General features: G+C 38.7%; 1 protein-coding gene across 2 annotated transcripts in view; it reads right to left on the bottom strand.

Annotated features, from left to right (window-relative positions):
• boc (BOC cell adhesion associated, oncogene regulated) overlaps positions 1–19716 on the bottom strand; it is a 70281-nt gene extending 50565 nt beyond the window's left edge. Inside the window, exon 1 of one of the 2 annotated variants that reach the window (XM_057824132.1) lies at positions 19468–19716. The gene's annotated coding sequence lies outside the window, so the exon portion shown is untranslated. The remainder of the gene's footprint in view (positions 1–19467) is intronic. The other variant, XM_057824133.1, reaches the window with a different exon arrangement.
• Between the last annotated feature and the right edge of the window lie 4675 nt (positions 19717–24391).

The raw sequence follows: 24391 nt of genomic DNA, 5'->3' as shown, positions 1-24391 counted from the left end.
TGTTGGCTCGTGTCGCATTCAAGAACTGCTTGAATTTCTGGCCATCAGCAGCCTTGCTGTCCTCGACAATGTATTGGAATAAAACACGGGAAGGATTGACAGTCGTCACATATAAAATAGAAAGGACACTTTTGTGTATATCGACACTTGACGAGTCTAATCGAATGATGTAAAGTAGGCGTGCTTGGTTCCACATTGTCGCAGACAGCAAGGTGGCTGAAGGCTAGAAATCTGAGCAGTTTTTGAACGCAACACGAGCAATACCTCGCTCATCTGCACACGACAGAGAACTTTCTACCTACTCCTTCCTTACTACTGCAACTACACCCAACCATATAAAAAATTTTTAAAAAGCGATATCAGATAATTTCTCGCGGCACACCTGACAACCCCTCATTTTTAGTGTGTTGGTTTAGACCAGTGTTTTTCAACCTTTTCTGAGTCACGGCACATTTTTACATTTGATAAAATCTCACGGCACACCACAAACCAAAAATGCTCCAAAATTAATTTCTGTACAGTATATTTAATTATAAAATAATTTCTCAGTATTTATACTTACTCAGTGTGAAACTTGAGCCTGTTTAGAAGAACACAAAGCCGATATCTGGGCAGGAATCTTCAAAAGCTCTCATTCTCTCTCTGTTTTTATTTTTTATAGCGGTTAGGCTTGAAAAGCTCAGACTTATCAGACAGGGGGATTTTAGTACCGTCTTTAACCGAATCTCGCTGACAATGGCTTTGCAGGCAGGTAGTATTAATGTGTCTGCCACAGTGCGGGACTTATTGGATTTAGCAACAAGTTCAGCAACAAGGTAACTGGCTTTGAGGACTTTTCATTTACCTTTGTAGTTTTTCTCAATAAAGTTGCCTGTTTCTCTGTTTTCACCAAGGCAAAAAATAATCCATAGTTTGAGGCGATGAGTGTTTTGTTTGGAGATGATGTTTAAGCTTGCTTGGCACCATGGCGCTTTTGGCTCGTGTCGCGTTCAAAAACTGCTCGGATTTCTAGCCATCAGCCACCTTGCAATCCTCGACAATATGTTGGAATAAAACACAGGGGTGGGATTGAAGGTCTTCACTGATGGATAAAATGGAAAGGACACTTTTGTGTATATCAACACTTGAGGAGTCTAATCAAATGATGTGCAGTAGACGAGCTGGTGTTCACATTGTTAAGGACAGCAAGGTGGCTGATAGCTAGAAATCCGAGCAGTTCATGAACTCGACACGAGCAATACCTCGCTCATCTGCGAGGTTTAAAAAAAGTGATCTTGGATAATTTCTCCCGGCACACTAGAGCAGACATGTCCAAAGTCCGGCCCGGGGGCCAAATGCGGCCTGTGGACCAAATTTCATCCGGCCCCAGCCTCCGTCATAAAATCAATAATGTCTGGCCCGCACACAGATTTCATAAATTGGTCAGCAGTACTGCTACCAGCATATGAAGTAGCTAACACACTTAATGCTGCTCCTCATTTACCCACTAAAAGGCAGCAGCACTGTAAGCAACATTACCCCGTGTGACCCTCTACTTCCAATTTTTAAAAATGGCGATAATCAACAAAAAATGTTGACTGTGATGGCCGACGTTTCAAGGATAGATGGAAATTAGACTATTTCTTCACTAAAATATGCAACAACTTTGTCGGCCTCATTTGCAGAGACAGTCGCTGTTTTTTAAAGAGTTCAATTCGAGGCGATATTACCAAACAAGAGACGCTGACATGTACGATAAGATTTCAGGGAAGATACGCAGCGAGAAATTGAAGCAACTCGAAGCTAGTTTAATTTCGCAGCAGCAGTATTTCGCAAGAGCCCGAGAGTCAAAAGAGAACAGCACAAAGGCTAGTTGCGAGATTGTTAAAATTATTCATTTGAAAAAATATTAAAGCAAATTTGACACACAGAATGGTTTGCTAAAATTTGTCTGAATACTAGATAAATTCTACGTAAAGGACGTCAGCTAAGGTCGGCCCCCCACATTTATACCACACCAAATCTGGCCCCCTTTGCAAAAAGTTTGGACACCCCTACACGAGACGATCTCTAATGGCGCACTAGTGTGCCGCGGCAAACCGGTTGAAAAACATTGGTTTAGATTATAAATTCAATTTCTATCAGTTTGATTTAAAATATTTCAGTTATTCATTTTTTGTTTTATTTATTTCAACATTATATTCATATTGACGTTCCAATTTGCAAATATGTTTTGATTTTTTTTTTTTTTTAATCCTGTTTAATAGAAAAAAAGTTTTTTTTAAAACATACAGTACATCTAAAAAAAAACACATTTTAGAGCTTCAATTGCAATACCGTGATACCGTGGTAATTTTGCTTGAGGTTATCAACTTATCATACCGTCAAAATCTCATATCGCCACATGCCTACCCACCACAACTATGGTGAAAAGTCAAAAGAAAATTCCCAGACACCAGTTTGAGGAAAAACCGTTTCTCACATGCCATTAAATTCCATTCAAAAAGCCATCGAAGCATCGCTAACAAGATGGGCCCCCCTTAATACCTCCGAACCATCTTTCAAGATCATAATGAGCTATACGCTAGTCCAAATCCGCAGATATGTCCTTGTAAACCGACACTAACGAGCTACACGGCGTCTCGAGGGGATTAACTAGGGAGTTCTGGACGGAATTGTAAGCCGGCTGGCTGGCTTCGGGGAGGCCGCTCAAATCAATTAGGCAACGTCGGCTCATTTGCATGATTTAGATAACCGAGCCGAATTAACCGCGGCGGGCTAATTACGGCGCGCGCACTCGCGGACGCGTTCCTGCAGGGCCATGGGAACGAAATGCGATTTTAAAAAGGGATAGAAGCTATTTGCGCATCAGAAATTAACTCATTAGCTACCATTGTCAGTGTTAGATGATGTCTTATAATTTGATTTTTATTATAAAAAACACAACTGACAACAACAACTCTCCATTTCTGTTTTGCAGTAAACTTAAAGCTGTTTTGCAGTAAACTTTAAGCTTAAAATGAGAAAGCTAACTTAATAGCCGCAATTTGGGAGCACTCATCACACACATGCAGTTACATATTTTGCCTCGCCACAAATATGCTCTGGCGGCCTGTTTTTTCTGCCTGCACATACGCGAGCAATCACACACAGTCCCATTACACGGTAAAAGTATACTCACACAGACACACAAATATGCAAACCTCAGGATCCTTCTTGGTTTTTCCCAATAAACAACTGGCACTTTTACACTAGATCATGTGGTGGGAAAAGTGTGGCACGGGGGTCACAAACAGCTTGCATCAAACATTAATCAGGGTTCTGACAGATTTCCGCATGTTAAATTGACTTTCAGGACCTTTTTAAGAACTCTTAGAAGATAATTTAAAGGGATCCACGGATAGAACGACTTGTAATTCTTAAAAGATAAACGTTATTATGAGATGCAATTTATAAAATGAGTTTAACTACAGTAGTAGTTCAGGGCGGTGACGTCACATGGTTACGCTCTCGCGACATCAACATGTCATCTGTTCAACCCTTCAATTTGATCCCGCAAGGAACATTAATGAGCATGACGGCAATGTCGATATTTCACAAAATGAGCAGCAAAAGCAAAATGAACAGGACAGACGGGATGAGATGTGATGAAGGTAGGAAAAAAAAACGGTGTTCAGCCACTGGCGAAACGTGATACAAGAAGCGAATTTGACACCGAAAGTACTACCGTGCGCTTTCAGCTTGTTTTGTTTAGATGCATACAGACAGAACATGTTAAAGAGGCCTTAAGAAAATAATTAAATGTAGTAATATCAAATAAGGGTGGTTTAAATATGCTACATGACTAATGTGGTCAACAGATGAACAATCTGCTTTAAATCTACCACATGAAAACACTATGCTTAAAAGTATGAGAGGAAAAACATGCAAAACATATTTTGAGGCAATGAAAAGGTAATAAAAGACTTAATAAAAACAAAATAAGTCCTCGCTGCTTTTAACCGATGAGCTCATGTGTTGGACGTCTCGCTGCGTAGAAAGAATTTCAGTAACCTGTTTTGGCGAAACATCTACACAATGCTCAGCGGGCTTGTGCAAGCATCCGCACGCATGCGCACATTGGTTAAGCGCAGCAAATACTCACTATTTTTGTTTTTATTGAATTTTGTATAACCTTTTCATTGCCTCAAAAATACTTTTTGCATGTGTTTCCCTTTCATACTTTTAACCATAGTGGTAGCTTTAAAGCATTGTTGATCTTGCCTGGCACAGCCAGACTATTCTCCCTGTATTTTTCAAACACTGAGAGAAAAGTCTGGGACCCAGCCCATTAACGGCCTCTCGAGCAGGTACAAAATCAATCGACAAATCAGATTCGTTTATATGCGTGACGTGTTCTTAACGAGCAATGTCACTCTTGCGCGTCGGAAGTCGTCTCCACAACAACACAGATGGTGAACAGGAGAGCCGAGAATATGTTCCAATCCACGGTAAAATCAGTTTTAAATTACCAAAAACACATCGACACGAGTCATTGACAACAGTCTTGTCTCGCGCTAGCCATGTTGAATAAACTCCGCTCTCCTCGTATGTTTCCTTTCGTGCGCAAGTCCCTCGTCCTGCTCTCGTCGTTTTACTATCGTCACGTCTGCCCGTCGCTGATTGGTCCACTCCGCTGTCTGTTTGCTGTGGTTTGCTCCGCCCTGGAAATTGTATCCGCTGAATGGTGGCCATACTCAATAGCTGGAACAGCGGTGAGTCTGGTGTACCAGGCAAGTGTTGATCTGTTGACCACATTAGTCATGTAGTGTATTTAAATGTCCTTATTTGATATAACTACATTTAAGTATTTTATTAACGCATTTTTTTTAGTACAGTCTGCCTGTATGCATCTAAACAAAACAAGTGGAAAGCGCACGGTAGTACTTTGGGTTTCGTTTCGCCGATGTAGGACATTTTGGCAGAACACCGGTAGTATTCGTCGAGTGACAGTGACAATCTAAGTCATCACCCCGAGCCTCCATAAAACATGGTGCCCTCTGTAGGTCAAAACATGCACTAAAAATGATAGATTTTTAAATCAATGGCATTTTTTTATGTGTTTCTAATAACATATTATAGTCAAGGAGAAGAATTGTGGCTGATCAGTGCCTACAACTCTAAGTCTGAGGTTCCCTTTAAGACCAACCACAATAAATGTAACTTAGTACAGTATTTTAGATACTATATCAATATTTTTCTAAATAAAACTTCTAAGCTTTTTTAAGACCCCGTGAGAATCCGGATTAGAGGAATAAGTGCAATTTCTTTGCATTAATGTTGTCAAATTTCCCAAAACTGGTTAATTAAAATGTATTTTTCTCCATTTTATTGGACTAATTACTGTAAAATTTAACTGTTGTTTTTGACATAAAAACAGCTGTAATGTTATTTCATAAATTGACTTCAGTTGCAATTGACAACAACAAACGTCCGATCTAATTTGACTGGCATGATCGATTAATCGAGTGAACATGTGTTCTTTTTTGGAAAACTTTTTTTTTTTTTTTTTTTACAGTATAACAACAATGAAATAAACAGGCATGACGGCCATGTTATTTTAACAATCTTATGTTTTTACAAAGAATATGGCTACTGTAATCATGGATGAATCTATAGTATAAAATTTTGGGAGTGGCGAGAGGGGGGCAGCAACTTTTTGATATTCTGCGATGATTCGATTCAAAGGCCTCAGATTGATTCAATACAAATTTATGAAGACATTTTACGCAATCAGTTTAAATTTACCTTAAGCAATAAGAATACAAATCAGTTTTGATGTGAGTGACCATTTTGTTGATTGTTTTTAACAACACAGCATACCGAAAATAGAATCATTTTGATCAGGTTACATTCAATTGTGCTTACTTGATATTGTCAGTCGATCCACATATCGATGATTCACATGGCTTAATTGTGACACCCTTAGCGTCAACATATGGAAGATAAGCAATAAGAATACAAATCAGTTTTGATGTGAGTGACAATTTTGTTGATTGTTTTTAACAACACAGCATACCAAAAATAGAATCATTTTGATCCAGTTACATTCAATTGTGCTTACTTGATATTGTCAGTCGATCCACATATCGATGATTCACATGGATTAATTGTGACACCCTTAGCGTCAACATATGGAAGACGTGTACACATATTTAATCAGTTTGCTAAGTATTCTTATGTAGATACTACAAAAGTGACATTTACAAAATGATAAATTTAGTTTCATACAACATTTTTATATTAATAATAATATTATTATCATAAGAATCCGAAGTGATTTTTTGTTTCAACTGAGCCGACTGGGACAGCAATTGGGGTGGCAAGCATCTTTTAGGGTGGCAGTTGCCCTTCTGTGCCCCACTAGTGGAGCCGCCCCTGACTGTAAATATAAAAGTGTACGCGTAGTAACAACAAAAACTTGAGAAGCTAGAAAGAAAAAAAAATGTTTGTTTTAAATCATCATAAAAATCCAACTCAGATGTGTTTTTTAAATTGTTATCCATGCAATTTGTGATTTGTCAACTCCTGTCAACCCTTATTTAGTATTCACAAAGATACACATATTTGTATACTTGCACTACTTGTGTGTTCTTGCATTGTAAAGAATAAAGAAAAAGTTAGAAGGAAGGAGGGAAACTTTTTTGCAGACTGAATGGAACCAATTATAAATCAAGAGCAATTTTTGCCTATTATTCAGCAGGAACCCATGGAGAGATCCGCAGCCTGGCTCGGCAACTCTCGGCGGGAGTATGCAGGAAGGGGGAAAAGGAGGAGAAGAGGGAGCGGGTTCAAATGTTATATGAAAAACAGACATCGGGAACTTGAGATAAGACCTGGCTATAAAGTCACAAGACTCGTATAGGAAAAGCAGAAAGAGAGTCAGAGGTGGGGGAGTGGGGGGTGCTAAAGAGGCAGCTTCCTGAGAGGAGAACCAGCTGGACTAGGATTCTGGAGGTGGACAGTAGTTTTTTTTTTTTTTTACTCTCAAAGCAGAGTGACCATTTGTCCTGTCACTCACAACTCTGGTTGAGGTTTTCTCCTAAGAGGAAGCTCGAAAAAGCAAAGCAAAATTGCAGAATGTGGTCAGTTTTAACTCATTGGCTGCCATTGACAGAGCTAGGCGTCCAATCCATTTTGACTGGGAGGGCTGGCAACGATCGTTTGGGTTTTGAAGATGTATTGAATAATTTATTATTTTTATTCCGGTATTATTTTGTTTTATAGTGATACAAAGCAACAATGCGATCAAGATGTACAGTACAAGGATATTGTCAAAAGAAACAAAAAAAATCTGTTTTGCAATACGTAACGAGTGTTGCACCGATACTTCCCTAAAATGAAGCTATCAGTATCAGCGAGCACTAAGAAATAACGTGCCGATGCTGTGCAATATGTACTTTTCGAGATCTAGTTTTTAACCGCTGGTCGCCCAACCCAAGATGGCCATCAGCTACGCATGATAGACATCCAATCATGTGGGTCCGATCATCTTTCTGCTGTGAATTTAAATGAGTTTTTCACTATTAGAGGCTCAATCCATTTGAAGTGGAAGTGCGGCAGCAAAAGAACGTCTAGCACTGTGAATGGCAGATAACGAGTTTAGCAGTGTTTGACCAAGCCATGATAGCAGTTGCTTTACATTCGAGTGCATATGCAGTAATTAAGTTGTTGTTGTAGTTTAAGAAAAAAAAAAAATATATATATATATATATATATATATATTAGGGCTGTCAAAATTATCGCGTTAACGGGCGTTAATTAATTTTTAAAATTAATCACGTTAAAATATTTGACGCAATTAACGCACTAGGCCCGCTCAGACAGATTTAAATGTCAGTACAGTGAAAGGCCAACTTGTTAATTGTGTTTTATGGAGTTTTTCTGCCCTCTGCTGGCGCTTGGGTGTGACTTGCATATGTTATGTGGCGTAATGTCGCCCTCTGCTGCCGATTCAGTGCAGTTGATTATTTGGGTTTCGGCGCGCTTTTCTGACGTGATTACATGTCGACGCAAACTCACACTAATAGACAGTGCTCTTCAGACCAGCTGACGTCCGCATCCAGTATTCAGTGGCAGTTCTCATAGCCCCATCACACTGTTTGTGTCTAATACATGCATCGCTTGTGAGTTATACTGTATTCCTCCTTTGTTTATATTCATGAGCATTAGATAGTTATTGATGATGTGTATTTGAATTTGTTCACATATATGGTGAAATGCAGTTACATTGTTAGATGCTTGTGAGCTAATTGGCTACTGCTACTGCTCAAATGGACACGTGTGTGTACATTTTATGTTATTTTGTGATTTATGCAAGTTATTGACACATTGCCTTGTTATTTTCAATTTTACAAAAATACAAGAAATGTGCTCCTGTCAAAAAGAGATGACTTCAGTAAAGCCCATGCAACTTTGCCACTCCGTCTGATTTCTTTTTGGAACTTATGTTCGCTATCTGTCAATTTGTGTACTCACACACATTGAGGACAGAATAGGGCTACTAGTTTATTTTTTGATTGAAAATTTTACAAATTTTATTAAAACGAAAACATTAAGAGGCGTTTTATTATAACATTTCTATAACTTGTACTAATATTCATCTTTTAAGAACTACAAGTCTTTCTATCCATGGATCACTTTAACAGAATGTTAATAATGTTAATGCCATCTTGTTGATTTATTGTTATAACAAATACAGTCCTTATGTACCGTATGTTGAATGTATATATCCATCTTGTCTTATCTTTCCATTCCAACAATAATTTACAGAAAAATATGGCACATTTTATAGATGGTTTGAATTGCAATTAATTGCGATTAATTACGATTAATTAATTTTTAAGCTGTAATTAACTCGATTAAAAATTTTAATCGTTTGACAGCCCTAATATATATATATAAATAATGGCGTCATTTTGCCCATATAGAGAGCTAAAAGGCAGCGTAGAATGAGTAGGGTGAATTTTGGCAGCCTTTGGTACCTTAATTTAATTGCCTAAAGCCTTACAATCCCTCTCCCTACAATTAGAATTACTGTATCATAGGAAGAAACGTGGGAAAGCAAGGTAGCAATTGATCTTTTTCTTATCACCTTAAATTATACCCCATCGCAGAGAAGATATATGAATTGGTAGCACTACGCACAGTCGTGGTTTCACTTGTCATGGTTCCACTTCCCATCATGCATTGGGCATGGCCTTCAGTATCATTTACTGAAAGCTCAACAAATACACTAGATGGCAATATTTAGTCACAATATACAAAGTCACAAGTCTTTCAATCCGTGGATCCCTCTCACAGAAAGAATGTTAATAATGTAAATGCCATCTTGAGGATTTATTGTCATAATAAACAAATACAGTACTTTTGTACTGTATGTTGAATGTATATATTCGTCCGAGTTTTATTCATTTTTTTCTTAATGCATTGCCAAAATGTATATGATTGGGAAAAATTATCAGGAATGATTGGAATTGAATCGGGAGCAAAAAAAAAAGCAATCGGATCGGGAAATATCGGGATCGGCAGATACTCAAACTAAAACGATCGGGATCGGATCGGGAGCAAAAAAACATGATCGGAACAACCCTATTTAAAACTGTTCCGAATGGAAAAAACAAACCTGACTACACTGTAAACAGAAGCTTAACAAGCTCAAAAACTCCAAAACTTAACTTAATGGTGGATTGCAAGCTACTATCAGGTGCATACCGCTACCTACTGTACAAGAGTGTAGTGGTTTATATTGGTCAATATCTTGTTCACCTGCCTAATCTTGCTTGCACTCATGTTGCTGCCTCTAGTGCTCAGTTACGGTACAGTTGCACGGAGCTTATTGATTGCGCCGGAGGCATGAAAACAAAACTAGAAATTCAAAATGAGGAAAAAAAGAAACTAAACAAAAGTAACGTGTAACGCAGGCAACAATTTGAAAACTAGTGGAGTAAAAAGTACCTGCTGTAAAATGTAGGGAAGTAAAACTAAAAAGTACCACAATATTTTTACTCATGTAAAGTACAGATACACAAAAATGTACTTAAGTACACTAACAAAGTACTTTTACTTCCTTACATTTCACCGCTGATCACCGTCTATGCCATTGAATAAGTTAAGCAAAGTCAGCCCCTTAGTTTTCTAAATTCTGAACTCAAGTTTTAAAAGAAATTCATCAATATGACACAAAAATCTCATCCGAAATCTCAATAAAAAGCAAAAGACAGGACTAAAAGGATCGCCTGAAGGCCTGCTGAGCGGTCTCGCTCTCACGCTTGAAGCTGGCCGGCTGACAGGAGAACGCAGCGGAAAATTCCATCTCTTGATAACCCTGAGGGGTGGGCGGGCGGACAAGCATTCATTCGCCCGGCGATTTATCTGCTCCGATCGGGCCCTGCCAATCTTCATGTGATTATCGGTTAACGTCCTTGGAACGGCGCCCGGATTTCCAGAGCGGGAAAGTTGATATTCCAGCATTTTTTAACACAATAATTCACGCGGACGACGAGGTTAAACAAATGTGTGTGAATGAGCTATTAGCGCGTCGCTAACAACACCCTGTAATCTCTGTACAAACATCTACTTTACACACACACACACACACTATTTGTCTACACACACACTCACCCGCCTATTGGAGTGGATCAGTGAGCAAACAAGCACTTACCCTTCACAAAGTGTATGTTTGCAAATGTGTGTGAGAAGGGCAACTTCATTAGCTTGAAGGTACTGTTGTCATGATACTAGAAAAATCACTACGGGATTTTTTAAAATGAGTTTATCACTAGTAGACGTCCAATCTATTTGAACTATTTGAATTTGTTCATTCGCTGCCAGCCCTCCCACTTCAAATGGATTGGACATCTAGTGCTGTCAATGGCAGCCAATGAGTTAACAACGAAACTGGAAAAATATCCTCCATTACTATCAAGAGTAGTGCAAACTCAAATTTACTCCATGACAACAAATTTCTGGTGATCTTTGGTGGTGCAAAAACAAATAACTGAGTATCGAGTATTTTGTACTCAAATATCGAAATTAGGGCTGCAGCTATCGAATATTTTAGTAATCGACTGAAAATTGTATCGATTAATCGGCTAGAACATTTTTTTTTTTTTTTTTTTTTTTTTTTTTAGGTAAAGAGCAATTATAAATATACATGAGAAAAAAAGACATTTAATCCAATATTGAACCATTTTCAGTCAATCAGTGTCTTTATTTTCGATGTACATTGTTGAAAACAGCCAACAACTGCACCTCAGATGTGACCAGAAAAAAAAAATTCACTGCTTTCACTCAAAAAACATATTTCTTACCTAAAAATGTAATTACGCTTGATAACACACATCCCTTGAAAGCTACATGTTTTTCCCACGTGTTTCAATTTAATTTCCATTTGTGTCAAGCTATTTTTAGTTCTAGTTAAGTTTTAAGTTAGTCTAAACTGTAAGTACTGATAGGATTTTGAGTTTTTGCAGTGTTCAAAATAAATGTATGATGTCTGCTGTATTGGAGCACATTAGGGACCAGTGCTACTTGGTGTTTTATTCAGCAATGACTACTGAGCTAAAACTGACAGTTAGCTTTATTATGTTTTAATTTTACACCCTCATCACTCTACAGTGCTGTGTTTTTACAGATTAAATAAAGCCTGTATGTAAGACACGTTAGCCACGCATCGACAGTGGTCAAAATCAATAGAAACCTTACGTTACGTTAGCGAGTTACAGTAACGTTATATTTATTAGAGATGAGAAGTCTACTGCTTAAAGATGGCGGCTGTTTACCAACGCTGCCCAGACACGGCCGAGTCTGTCATTTCGCATCTAGTCTTAAATGCATGCGATATCTATGAGACGCATCGGACACTACCGGCTACCAAACTAGCATCATACAGGCGTAGTTTTTAGCAACGTCGGCGTAGTTTGTAGCGGCTGTCGCTTGCGGTAGGTTTTTTTTCCCCTTATTGCTTCTTCCACTACACACGTAACTTCAGCGCGTTCCCCCGCATTAAAACTAGTCCGGGTAAAATGCGATGCTTAGAGCTGGCAAAATTAAACGATTCCTCGAGGTGAATAAAATTACTCGGATCAGTTTTTAAACTCGAGTTACTCGAGTATTCGTTTCATCTCTAATCGAAATATAACATTTCAGTATCGATACTTAAGATACTTTTGTAAACCCTACTTGAAGGTCCTCATACTTTTTTACTCATTTCGAGGACCCCTTCAAAATCGTAAGTTCGTGACACTGATTAAACATGACCGCCATGTGTATAATTGCCAAAAGGATTTCAAAATAGTAAATTAATGTTAAAACTTTGATCAATATCGTCATCTTTTGTTATAAACAATAGATTTCAGTCAAATTTCTCAAATGTTTCAGCAAGAAAATTGCACAAAACATCAAAACTGCCTTGCATTTTTTTGTTGCTTAAAGTAAAAAGTAACTGTTTAATGTGTACTTAATGGAGGAAATGACTGCCAAATATTATCATAGTTTACACTGCTACAATAGTCCTATTTTTTTATTCGTTTTTGTTGAAGTTAAAGGCTGTGACAAGTCAGATTTCTCTAAAATCACGTAGTAATATATTTATGTGGGAGTTAGGCAAAACGAGGAAGTTGTACTTTGCTAAACTGACTTTGAAAATGCTACTTTATTCTCCTAATATTAGCGATTTACACTCCTAGCATTGATTTTTTTTGTTTGTTGGAGTTACAGGTAAAATAATGTAATAATGATGATTATATTGTGGTAAGCAAAAAGAGAAAGTATTTTGATAGCTTAACTTCAAAAACACAACTTTATTTTTTGGGAATATTACCTGAGGTTGGGTCTGACTAATAAGTTATTAGACTATTACGACTTTTCAAAATTTAACTTGAAGTTGTTTTAGGCATGTTGTAAGTAACAATGAAGACAAAATGGATTACTATTTCCTTCAAAAATAATATTATAAACATAAATAAATAATATAATATTTCAGCGTCCTGACTTAAGTGTAGTCTACAACTGTACCGTTTTAAATACATAATAATAAAAGTAACAATAATAATAATGAAGGTTCTGAGTAGGCCTGCAAAATATATCGTTTGAACATACGAATGTGTGCATGCGCAATAGTCCTATCGCAGGAGTTGCGATTGTTTTTTTAATGTAGACCTTTGTTTTGCTTCATAAAAGCAGTAATTTTGCAGAGACATGGCTTTCCTGGATCCCTTTCATATCCACCAAGTCACCTGATTTTGAGAATCTTCCGATACAGAGTCCAGATCTGATACCGAAAAGACTGACTTCAGACTGTGGACCAAACTTAACGATGATTAACACATTTCTGCCTTTGATCGTAAAGTTACCGAGGAGTCTCTAGCCAGATCAAAGCTACAAACCTGTCAATCGTCATTAACTTTAAGTACCAAATGCCAGCTGCACTGGTGACCAAGAAAATCAGTTTGGTCGCACCGCTTAGCAGGACAGATGGCGAGAGGCTGAATGAGCATGAAGCAGAAAAACTAGGGCAGTCAAAATTATGGTGTTGTTAACGGGCGGTAATTGATTTTTTTTAATTAATCACGTTAAAATACTTGACGCAATTAACGCACATGTCCCGCTCAGACAGATTTAAATGTCAGTAGAGTGAAATGCCCACTTGTTAATTGTGTTTTATGGAGTTTTGCCGCCCTCTGCTGGCGCTTGGGTGCGACTGATTTTATAGGCTTCAGCACCCATGAGCATTGTGTAAGTAATTATTGACATCAACAATGGCGGGCTACTAGTTTATTTTTTGATTGAAAATTTTACAAATTTTATTAAAACGAAAACATTAAGAGGTGTTTTAATATAAAATTTCTATAACTTGTACTAACATTTATCTTTGAAGAACTACGAGTCTTTCTATCCATGGATCGCTTTAACAGAATGTTAATAATGTTAATGTCATCTTGTTGATTTATTGTTATAATAAACAAATACAGTCCTTATGTACCGTATGTTGAATTTATATATCCATCTTGTGTCTTATCTTTCCATTCCAACAATTTATTTTACAGAATATATATATAATTTACAGAAAAATATGGCATATTTTATAGATGGTTTGAATTGCGATTAATTACGATTAATTAATTTTTAAGCTGTAATTAACTCGATTAAAAATTTTAATTGTTTGACAGCCCTAAGAAAAACATATATATATATTTTTCTAATTAAAAACCCAATTCTTTTCAAACGATTCCGATCCTTTGAAAAGTGGCGCGATCGGCCCGATTTCCAATTACAGGATTGCATCTGGACATCTCTAATGAATACAATTTGGTCAAAGTATTCCCAAACAGACCTATTCAATTCATCTGGTGAAAATTTTTCTCGTTTTAATATTGCAATATATGCAAACACCCAAAAAGCCGCAATGTCAGTTTTTCCCAATATCGTTCAGCCCTAGTTCTGAGTACAAAACATAAAAAGAATTTCTCAGTACACAAATCAGACAAAAGTGGTGTTCATTCATTCATTAAAGAAAAAAAAGTGCTGCTGATTGACTTTTTTTCCCCCTGTGGACAAAGCGCTGATATAGATTGTGTCAATGAGTCATTTATTTTCTTTAAACAAACTATACAACAAAATCGAAAAATGAGGAGGCGGACTAATGAATTTGTTTTCTTTATCAAACAATTTATAGTTTGAATGGGGGTTTGTGTTGTGTTTGTGTTGAAAGGAGACCAAACTGTTATATGAATGTGTTTGTGATTGTGGTTTCTTTATAAAATGAAATGAGACAACTTTACTATCTAACAATCACAAGTACAAATATGCTTCTCCAAAACACAATACAAACCGACACTGAGGACACTAATTAGCATTATCACTAACTAGCTTAGCGCTCCATGCTAATTACTTACATCGCATCAACAAAGAATACAAACAATACAATTGGTTTCATTTACTCACCTCTGATGGACGCATGCTGGATCTAACAACTAGAGGCCTGCGAAATTTCCGATTCTTAAATTCATAAATTCATTTGCAATTCGGCCGTGGAAGATTCGAGAACGATTCACAAATATCCAAATTCCGATTATTGAATTATACCAGGTAAAGCGGAAGTGAAACACAGTCAGCGCGGTCTTTGGGACGCAATGAGGAACGGACCGAGAGTAGATATCATGTTCAACTCATGCCGCTAAATAAAAAAACATACCTGACTGCGGCCGACAGCCGCTACAAACAACGCCCAGTTGCTAGTTGTTACAAACATACGGCTACAATCGAACTCTCGACACTTCGTAATATTAGTGATTCAGCAGCCCAACCTGATTATAGCAGTGAACTCTCTCCCTCTTACTCTAATCACTGGTGCGCACGCACAGCCTCACATGACGCACAAAGAAAGACCCAAACGGGACTGCTCATCGCTGCTGGCAAAAATCAACTATCAAATTTGTTGGCAACTAATTTATTAATAGATTTTAATTACATTTTGATTTTTTTTTTTTTTTTAAAAAGCCCTTTTTACTCATTCACTGCCATTGACCAGCGACTGACGTCCAATTTTCACAGCCCAAACGGATTGTATGTCTATTGGTATTTTTAATAAAAAATTTTGTTTTACCAACTAACACGACACTTACTCTATGAATACTAGGGCTGAAGGATAATGCAAAAAACTCGCATTGCAACTTTTTGGGGGTTTGCGATACATTGCTTGATATAAATTGTGATATTAAAACTAGAAGAATTTTCACCTGATGACTTGAATAGCTGTTTCTGAAGACTGCGGTTGACTCGCCATGACCGCATTGTATTCATATAATACTGTTTAATCCAGGCTAAAGGGGTTGTTCTCTGAACGATGAAGATTGTTGTATATAAAAGGAATCCAGGAGGCCATGTCTCTGGACACTTGCTGCTTTTATGAAGCAAAACAAATGTTTACAAAAAACAAGAAAAAAACAAATCTCACGTCTTGTGATGGTACTAATGCGCATATCGCGATAGTGATGTTCAAACGGTATCTTGTGCAGGCCTAATGAATACAATACAGACAGAGAAGCAAATGTGTTAAATAGGAGTGGGAACCTCTTGGTACCTCACGATACGATACGATTTGCGATACACAGCTCACGATAACGATGATCTGATGATATAACGATACAAACGATTATCGATACATTGGTCAGGAAATCATTGTAGGATATTCTACAAACAACTAATAAACAGAAAAACAAGCTTCTGCTGTGAATTGGAATGAGTTTATCACTAGTAGACTTCCAATCCATTTGAACTGGGAGGGTGGCAGTGAATGAACGTGCGTTCATTCGCTGCCATCCCTCCCACTTCAAATGGATTGAACGTCTATGGCCGTCAGTGACAGGCAAAGCCAGGCAATGAGGTAATTTTGGGCCATTTAAGGTCATTTACCTGTTGATTTTCAGTTACTTTCTGTTGATTCTGGGGTATTTTTTGGGTCACTTCCTGTTTATTTTGAGTTACAGAACAGGAAGTGACCTGGGAATCACCCAAATAAATAGGTAGTGACTCAAACTCAACAGGAAATGACCTGTAAATGCCCTAAAATCAACAGCAAGTGACCTGTAAATGCCCTGAAAATCGGACAGAATGACTGAACGCTCTGGTTTCGAATGAACAAACATTACCAGTCTAAATGGATTGGGCGTCAAGCACCGTCAATGCAACCTTAGAGTTAATTGAGACACTATTATGGTGGAAGATTTTTGTTAGCAACTTGTTGGTTCATTTTTATTGATTTTTTTTAGACATTGACACCTTTTTAAAACGATATTTCGATTCTTGGCAGGAGCATATCGATAACCGTTTGGGATACAAAGTATCACGATATATCACCGTTTCGATATATTGTCACACCCCTAGTGTTAAAAATGACTTGCGTATGGTCGGGATTGTCAAATTCATGAAGCGATGCTGTACATCATAAGTATATCTGAGCTTTTAATTGGGCTAAGGATGGTGTAGTCCTCGGGTTAATATGCCCCATGTGTTGTTTTCACCTCCAAAAATGATAAGACATAACATTCATAAATCATCCTGTAGATGCCTCTGTGACCATAGTATGAGAACCCCAGCATGATCCAATTGGAATCCAATTAACTTAGCGATCTAAAGGGATTCAGAGCCAGAAAAAATGCGTGGGAAAAGGTTGCACATGCCGCTAAGAGGCACCTGAAGCGGAAAAGGGATTTCTTCCCGTTTGATGGCGGCATGTTTAATTAGCCTCACAAGTCCACCTCTTTTTTTTCCAACACTCGCATTCCATCCTTCTCAATGCTGTCTCGGCTGACAGCGAGGATCATGAGTGGCGGTGGTGGGGGGGCGGAGGTATGAAGCCACCTGCTTACCCAGGTGTCCCTCTATGGATGGACAGAGAGGACATGCGTAAAAAGCTCAAATCTTTTTACTCATCATTACAGACCAAAAACAAGGAATTACACTTCTACCAAATTGTATTAACCCTTGAATCTTATATTGAGCAATTCCCATTCAAGTGAAACTACTGCTCCGTTACGACTCTATTTCTTCCTGTCCAGAAGGACCACACAGGTGAGGGCCCCGACCGTCCTGATTGGACGCCCCGAAAACTTGTGTTATGGCTGCACGAGCGTCCCGCTGTCACAGATGAAAGCGTGCCCTCGAGGAAGGAGCTTTCATTCTTCCCCTTTTCTTTTGTCGCCAATGTTACACCCTCTTCAAGAGGGGTGGGCAACCTGGAGCCCGTGGGCTGTTAACACCCCGTGCAAAATTAAAAACAACTAAAACCTTGTTTGGAATGTTGTTCCTGCTGTGTGCGCATTGAACTCTAGGAGAAGTTTTACGTGGGTGAAGAAATAAAGAGTAAAAGAAGAAAGTCACAATTATGTTTTTAATGTAAATTGTTTTTAAAACAGTAGGATGAATGTATACCTGTGAATATTGTTAGGCTACCTGTTTGTATGTGTTCTTACAGCGTTTTATATGTGAATATTTGTTATTTGGAAATATGCAGGTAAAGCAATGTCGATAAATTGGGCTAATATATCAAAAACTAAACTAAATTTCAACTAGAGTGCAACAAGTGTGTTCGGAGTGCTTCGACAACATAGATACTTGCATTTGCAGCATATTAAATATAACCTTCAATTGTGGTCGCAAATAGTCAAAAAAAAAAAAAAGTTTTACTGTGTTGTAAATAACTTCAGTCCTTAAACCTCTATTTTATCATACAGAAGTACTTTGATGTTCTTTCAATTCATTATAGAGGAGCATAATACCTGAATAGAAATAGTCTCTACTTATGTCTCGTTAGGGTTCTTATCCGAATTGTATCTGTTAGGATACTACGGACTGCATGAAAACAGGTCAGTGCTCTAAAGAGGACCTTATTGCTTTTAATGTGTTTAGATCATCAGGGCTGCAAAACAGGCAGATAATCAGCACTGGAATCAGTTCAACTTGTCAGAAATGATCTAGAACAACACAAAGAGGCTCTCAAAAAGCGCTCGCCCTCATTAGGGTGAGTTGGAGCACTTTCCAGCTGACTTCAGCCTGGACTGGACATCAGTCAATCGCACCCAATCATCCAGTCTTTTCTCAATTAAGAACTCCTCTACTTTAAATCCGACATTGACTCCTGTTTTTATCCTTGTAATCTGAATTTAAAAATGTGTTTATCACACATTTATTGAACAAACGTTCATTCGCTGCCACCCACCCACTTCAAATGGATTGGACGTCTATTGCAGTAAAGCAATAATAACAGCTCCGAAGGGACCCTTCATCATCACGTGACCTTGAGGCTAGTGCCATAATTGGCTGGAAATGCACAAAAACACACACACGCATACAAGTACAGTACATGCCAAAACATCCTATTTCTGCCGGAGAGTGGTGCGTTCAATTCGCGCTGGGACAATACAGTTCTCCGCAGATTTCTCCTCAAACATTGTTGCTGAATGGGCACGTAAACCTAGCATATCTCAAACGTGTACCCCAACGGTGGAATCTCCTAGGCTGCGGCCTTCACAATGTGTAAAAACGTGATTAAAGTTGGGGAAAAAACACTTTTATCACATCGACGACGTGTTACCTTGGAGTCAAAAACGCTTAGACGGGTTAAGAGTAAAGCGAGAATCATCGAAAGGTTAACAAAGTAGTCTCGCAGTGCGTCCACACGCCGAATACGCATTCAAGGAAAAGCGTAAAACGCTAATTCATATCACGAAATTAAAAAATACAATCACTTTTTGTGCAGTTTTCCTTGATTCTCCATGGGAGACTACTACGGTTATAAACTACACACATGCTACCACGCTAACAAGCGTGACCATGTAGCAACCACCAAAACATCACTTACGGACTTTCTTCTAACTTGCGCATCTTTTCAATCACTCCTTTTTGTGTTTTCATTCAAAACAAGGAGCGTGAAGGTTTCAAACTCACCAAAACTGCTCGATTTAGCGCTTGCACCTCAGTTTTTTTCTCGGCAAAAGCTATCTTCAGCACAACTTATGGTGTAGTCCTCCTCACCAAGCAGAAGAAAAGCAGCCAAGAAAAGCCCGTCTTCTTCTCCTTATTCTTCTCGTGTTGTTTTTAATTTACTGCGGCGACATTTTCTCTGCGTGCTCCCCCGAAAAAGTTTCTCACACTGAAAGGAGGTTTTTGGATGACTGAGCTCTCAAACAATTCTTCCCCCCACTCTCCTCCCTCCTACTTTTTTTGGCCTTCCCAGTCCTCCCATTTCCCAAAGCAGGAGGAGGGACCTCAACAATGTGGGGACTGGATCCTACACCCCCCTCAAAAACACACACTTAACAGTACCAATTTTCTACAAATCCCAATTTGGAACCAAAAATTCCAACTCCAATTCCAAATATTCGTCATTTCAATATTTAAAACTTTTAATTCCAAATACTATGGTGTCCTGGAAGGCGCAAAAAAAAAAAAAAAAAAAAAAATGCCTTACCCCCCCTCCACCCCTATCAACCCCCTCCTTTCTCCTGATTTGGTATGCACAGAGTTTGTATTGACCCCACTACCCCCCCCTCCAGTGCAGCTGTGCTGTTGTGGGTCACGTTTTTTGAACTGTACAATAATACACACACGCACACACTTTCAGGCAACACCGATCACAGCAACCTCCAATTCCTACTTTTAGGAATTCTCCACTTCACTCTGCACGTTCTTACAAATGGAGGAAAAGATTTCTACTCCGGTCAGCTCATTCATCACCAATTTCATGACTGGTGTTGTACCGATACCAACAGTAGTAGTCAGTGTTGTTAGCCTTATTTAAAAAAAGTAATTACAGTTACAAATTACTTCTCCCAAAAAGTGTTTGAGTACTGGTGTTACTTTTCTTTCTTTCTTTTTTTTTTTTAATTAAAAAAAAACAAAACAAAAAAAACTATGTCATAGAGCAGACATGTCCAAAGTCCGGCCCGGGGGCCAAAAGCGGCCCATGGTCAAATTTCATCCGGCCCCCAGCCTTTGTCATAAAATCAATAACATCTGGCCCGCACACAGACTTAATAAATTGCTCAGCAGTACTGCAACCAGCATATGAAGTAGCTTACACACGAAATGCTGCTCCTCATTTACCCACTAAAAGGCAGCAGCACTTTAACCCTTTATTGCCAAATGTATCACATTTGATACACCTAAATTTATGATTTTGAGACAAATTTAGAATTTTACCATTTCTTTTGGGGAAAAAAATGATGGATGAAAGTCAACACATGCATCTGCGTGTTCCATAGGGGAAAAAACACGATTTATCATGGGTTATAGATATTAGAGCGTTTATTACACATATTCATTTTGTCTTTTCTTTTCACAAATTTGAAAAAAAGGTTTCATTAGGACCTTATTTTTCAAATTTTGGGATTCTCTAATAATTGCTTCATGTTGCAGGTATTTAAAGAGCATATGACATGAGAAAAAAAGTCTTAAATGGCATTAGTATGTAAATTAGAATCATATTTTGAGACGATTCGACTATATACAACAATTTAGCAAAGCGCAGATGACAAGAAAATAGTCTTTTAATCTGCTGATTAGCCACGCCTACCATTATAGGGCTTTAGCGTCCCCAACAGGTGGATGACGTCAGCGGTAGACTGGGCTCATCGGTTTTACTATTCAGCCCATTGAGGGGGAATTATTCAGAACGCGGAAAACGCGACGAAGAGAGCCGCAAAACGTCATTGTTTCAGTCTCTCTACTCCAATATTTTTACAGGATATTCTTTTTATCCAAGTATTTCTCCCCAATAGCTATTTAAATGGCTTGAGAAGGACCAGTCAGCCCGTCGAGGGGGAACTATTCACAACGAGGAAAACGCAACGAAGAGAGCTGCAAAATGTCATTGTTTCTGTCTCTTTACTTCAATATTTTTACAAGATATTCTTTTTATCCAAGTATTTTCCCCAATTGCTAAATAAATGGGTTGGTCATGACACAAATAACAGTCTTGTGATAAATGGAATATGAAATGATAAAAATGCATTTATTCAGGACGACATGGCAAAATTACTCCATAATGGTCAAAACTGTCGACTTCACCTTTACTGTTGCACCTCCAACTATATTTTATGACACCTAAATCGGACATACTGTATGTCATTTCCCTTCCCCGTCTTCGGAGAATGTAAACAAACCTAAAAGCGTGACAGCTAGCCGACATGCTAACGCGAACCGAGTGATGTTTCAAAGTCTTCGAAGCGGAAAATCACACATAACTCGCCTGGATTATTTGGCATGATGACTGAGTTGTCGATTGTCATCGTGGATCGGCAAACCGCCCGGCGGAGAGCAATTTACAGTTTGTTCCCCAGAGGAGGGTGGCTGCAGTTGTTGTGAAGCTAACGTGCTAATGTGCATGAGGAGAGCTTTTTACATGCCTATCAATGATCAAACGTAAGTAGTCCTTTAAAGAAAGTTTGTAGTGTTTACTTTGTAATAGCTGTATTAATATTTGACATAATACTAAACAAGATGTTTACTCACTTCCAAGTCCAATGGTCCCACTGTAGTCGGGCTTGTTTTGGCCAATATCCACGGTGAATGGGAACCTTTTGAAACTCCAAAAAGGCGCATACGCCTCTCCCTCATACAGAATGATTTTTCTGCAGCCGTTTGGCTGACGTGATGCGAAAAATAAACGTATTAATCCGCAAAATCAGCTGAATCCTTCGTCCTCATACACAACAGTACGCTGTATAGTGAAGAGGACGTCTTCCATCGTACACGTCACAGCGCCCTCCTCCTCAATGCAAGAGCGAAGCCGGAAGTCTCTCATTTTCAAGGCGCGGGATTCAAAAAACGAAATAAATATAGCGATCGCTTCCACACACATCCAAGCGGTCCATATCATTCAGGAGCACAAAATACCGCGTGCATTATGAAATAAACATGCTTTTTCGTGTCACATGCACTTTAAGGGCTAAGCAACATTACTCCGTGTGACCCTCTAAAAGTTGACTGCGACGGCCGACGCTTCAAGGATAGGTGGAAATTGGACTATTTCTTCACTAAAATACGCAACAACTGTGTCTTGCCTCATTTGCAAAGAGACAGTCGCTGTTTTTAAAGATTTCAATGTGAGGCGATATTACCAAACAAGACACGCTGACATGTACGACAAGATTACAGGGAAGATACGCAGCAAGAAATTGAAGCAACTTGAAGGTAGTTTAATTTCACAGCAGTAGTATTTGGCAAGAGTCCGAGAGTCGAAAGAGAACGCCGCAAAGGCTAGTTGCGAGATTGTTGAAATTATTCATTTAAAAAAATAAAGCAAATGTGACACACGGAATGGCTTGCTAAATTATGCTTAAATGTATTGTTCTACGTAAAGGACGTCAGCCAAGGTCGGCCCCCCACATTTTTACCACGCCAAATCCGGCCCCCTTTGCAAAAAGTTTGGACACCTCTGTCATAGAGGAAGTAGGGTATCCGGGCATTTAATGACGTCACCAGCCACAACAAAGCATCGCCATATTGACAATGGGGCAAGAGATGAGTCACAAGCAGTTGCTCTGTCGTGCATTGTAATCAGTGTTGGAAGTAATGGCGTTATAAATAACGCCGTTACGTAACGGCGTTATTTTTTTCAGTAACGGGCTAATCTAACTAATTACTTTTTCCGCCGTTACAACGCCGTTACTGTTACTGACGGTCAAAAGCGGTGCGTTACTTACACTGAATAAATTGAAGAAACTACCAGCCGTGTCGAGTCGACTCTCTGCTCTTTTGATTTGTCATCCAAGACTTGGGGTGCGTTCAGGTTCGAGAATAGCGCACGTACTTCTGACTCCAAGCTGTTTGTCCCTGCTCATTTAATTAGACAATGCTTTCCAAAGTTTGGTAACGTTTCTATGTTTGCTACACCTGATGCTAGCCTCGTTCCCATCTCCCACTGTCAGCCAGCAACAATTCTGCTTCCATTTTGAGGACGGCAGACGCTTTGAAGGTGACGTGAATTGTCAGGAAACGAGCCTAACTGAATGCGGCCCCTCGAGAGATGCGATGAAAGAGATTGTGATTGGCTGAGGGTTAGAGTCATGTGTCGTGATAAGCCAATCAGAGCCGGTGATTTCCCAAGCAAACCGGAACAGCGCGTGCGGCAAACACACACACGCAAAACAGATGCACAGGGTTGGGAGCAGACCATTCAGAAGAAAAATTGTCCTTTAAGAGGTGGAGATATCGACACTATTTCAAGTTTGTCGAAATTCAAGGAAAGAACCTGCATGTAATGTGTAATTTTTGTCCCGGGGCAAAGCTTTTGTCGACATCTGTGGTAAGCAATTCAAAACTGCTGAAGCACCTGACAAGTTAACTACCTGTCTGTTCTTCTCTATTCCACTGACTCGAATACTGCTCAGAAAATTTCAAATTCTTTGACATACAACAAGTTCTTTTTAAAGTAACGGAAATAGTTACTTTCCCTGGTAACTAGTTACTTTTACTATAGAGTAATTCAGTTACTAACTCAGTTACTTTTTGGAAGAAGTAGTGAGTAATGTAACTAATTACTTTTTTAAAGTAACGTGCCCAACACTGATTGTAATAAAAACGCGTTTAACTTTCATTTTATTTGCGGTCTTTTTTCCGTCGGAATGACTAAAAGTTGCTGAGTTGCTGGTTGTCACACAAGGAAGAGTTCAGAGCCGCATTGGAAGTTCTCCATTCTTCCACGTGAGAAGAAAAGGAGAAACAAATGGCTGGGAGCAATTAATCGAGGAACAGTAAAAGAAGACGGTTCCGTGGACTATTTTCGCCTGTGGGAACCTAAATCCAAACACATTTACATTTGCAGCCGACATTTTATTACTGGTGAGTAAACATTAATTTTTGACCCAAT

Source organism: Corythoichthys intestinalis, chromosome 20 (assembly GCF_030265065.1).
Source record: "Corythoichthys intestinalis isolate RoL2023-P3 chromosome 20, ASM3026506v1, whole genome shotgun sequence".
In the NCBI taxonomy this organism is placed as follows: domain Eukaryota; kingdom Metazoa; phylum Chordata; class Actinopteri; order Syngnathiformes; family Syngnathidae; genus Corythoichthys; species Corythoichthys intestinalis.
This window is presented reverse-complemented; position numbering and strand designations above follow the sequence as displayed.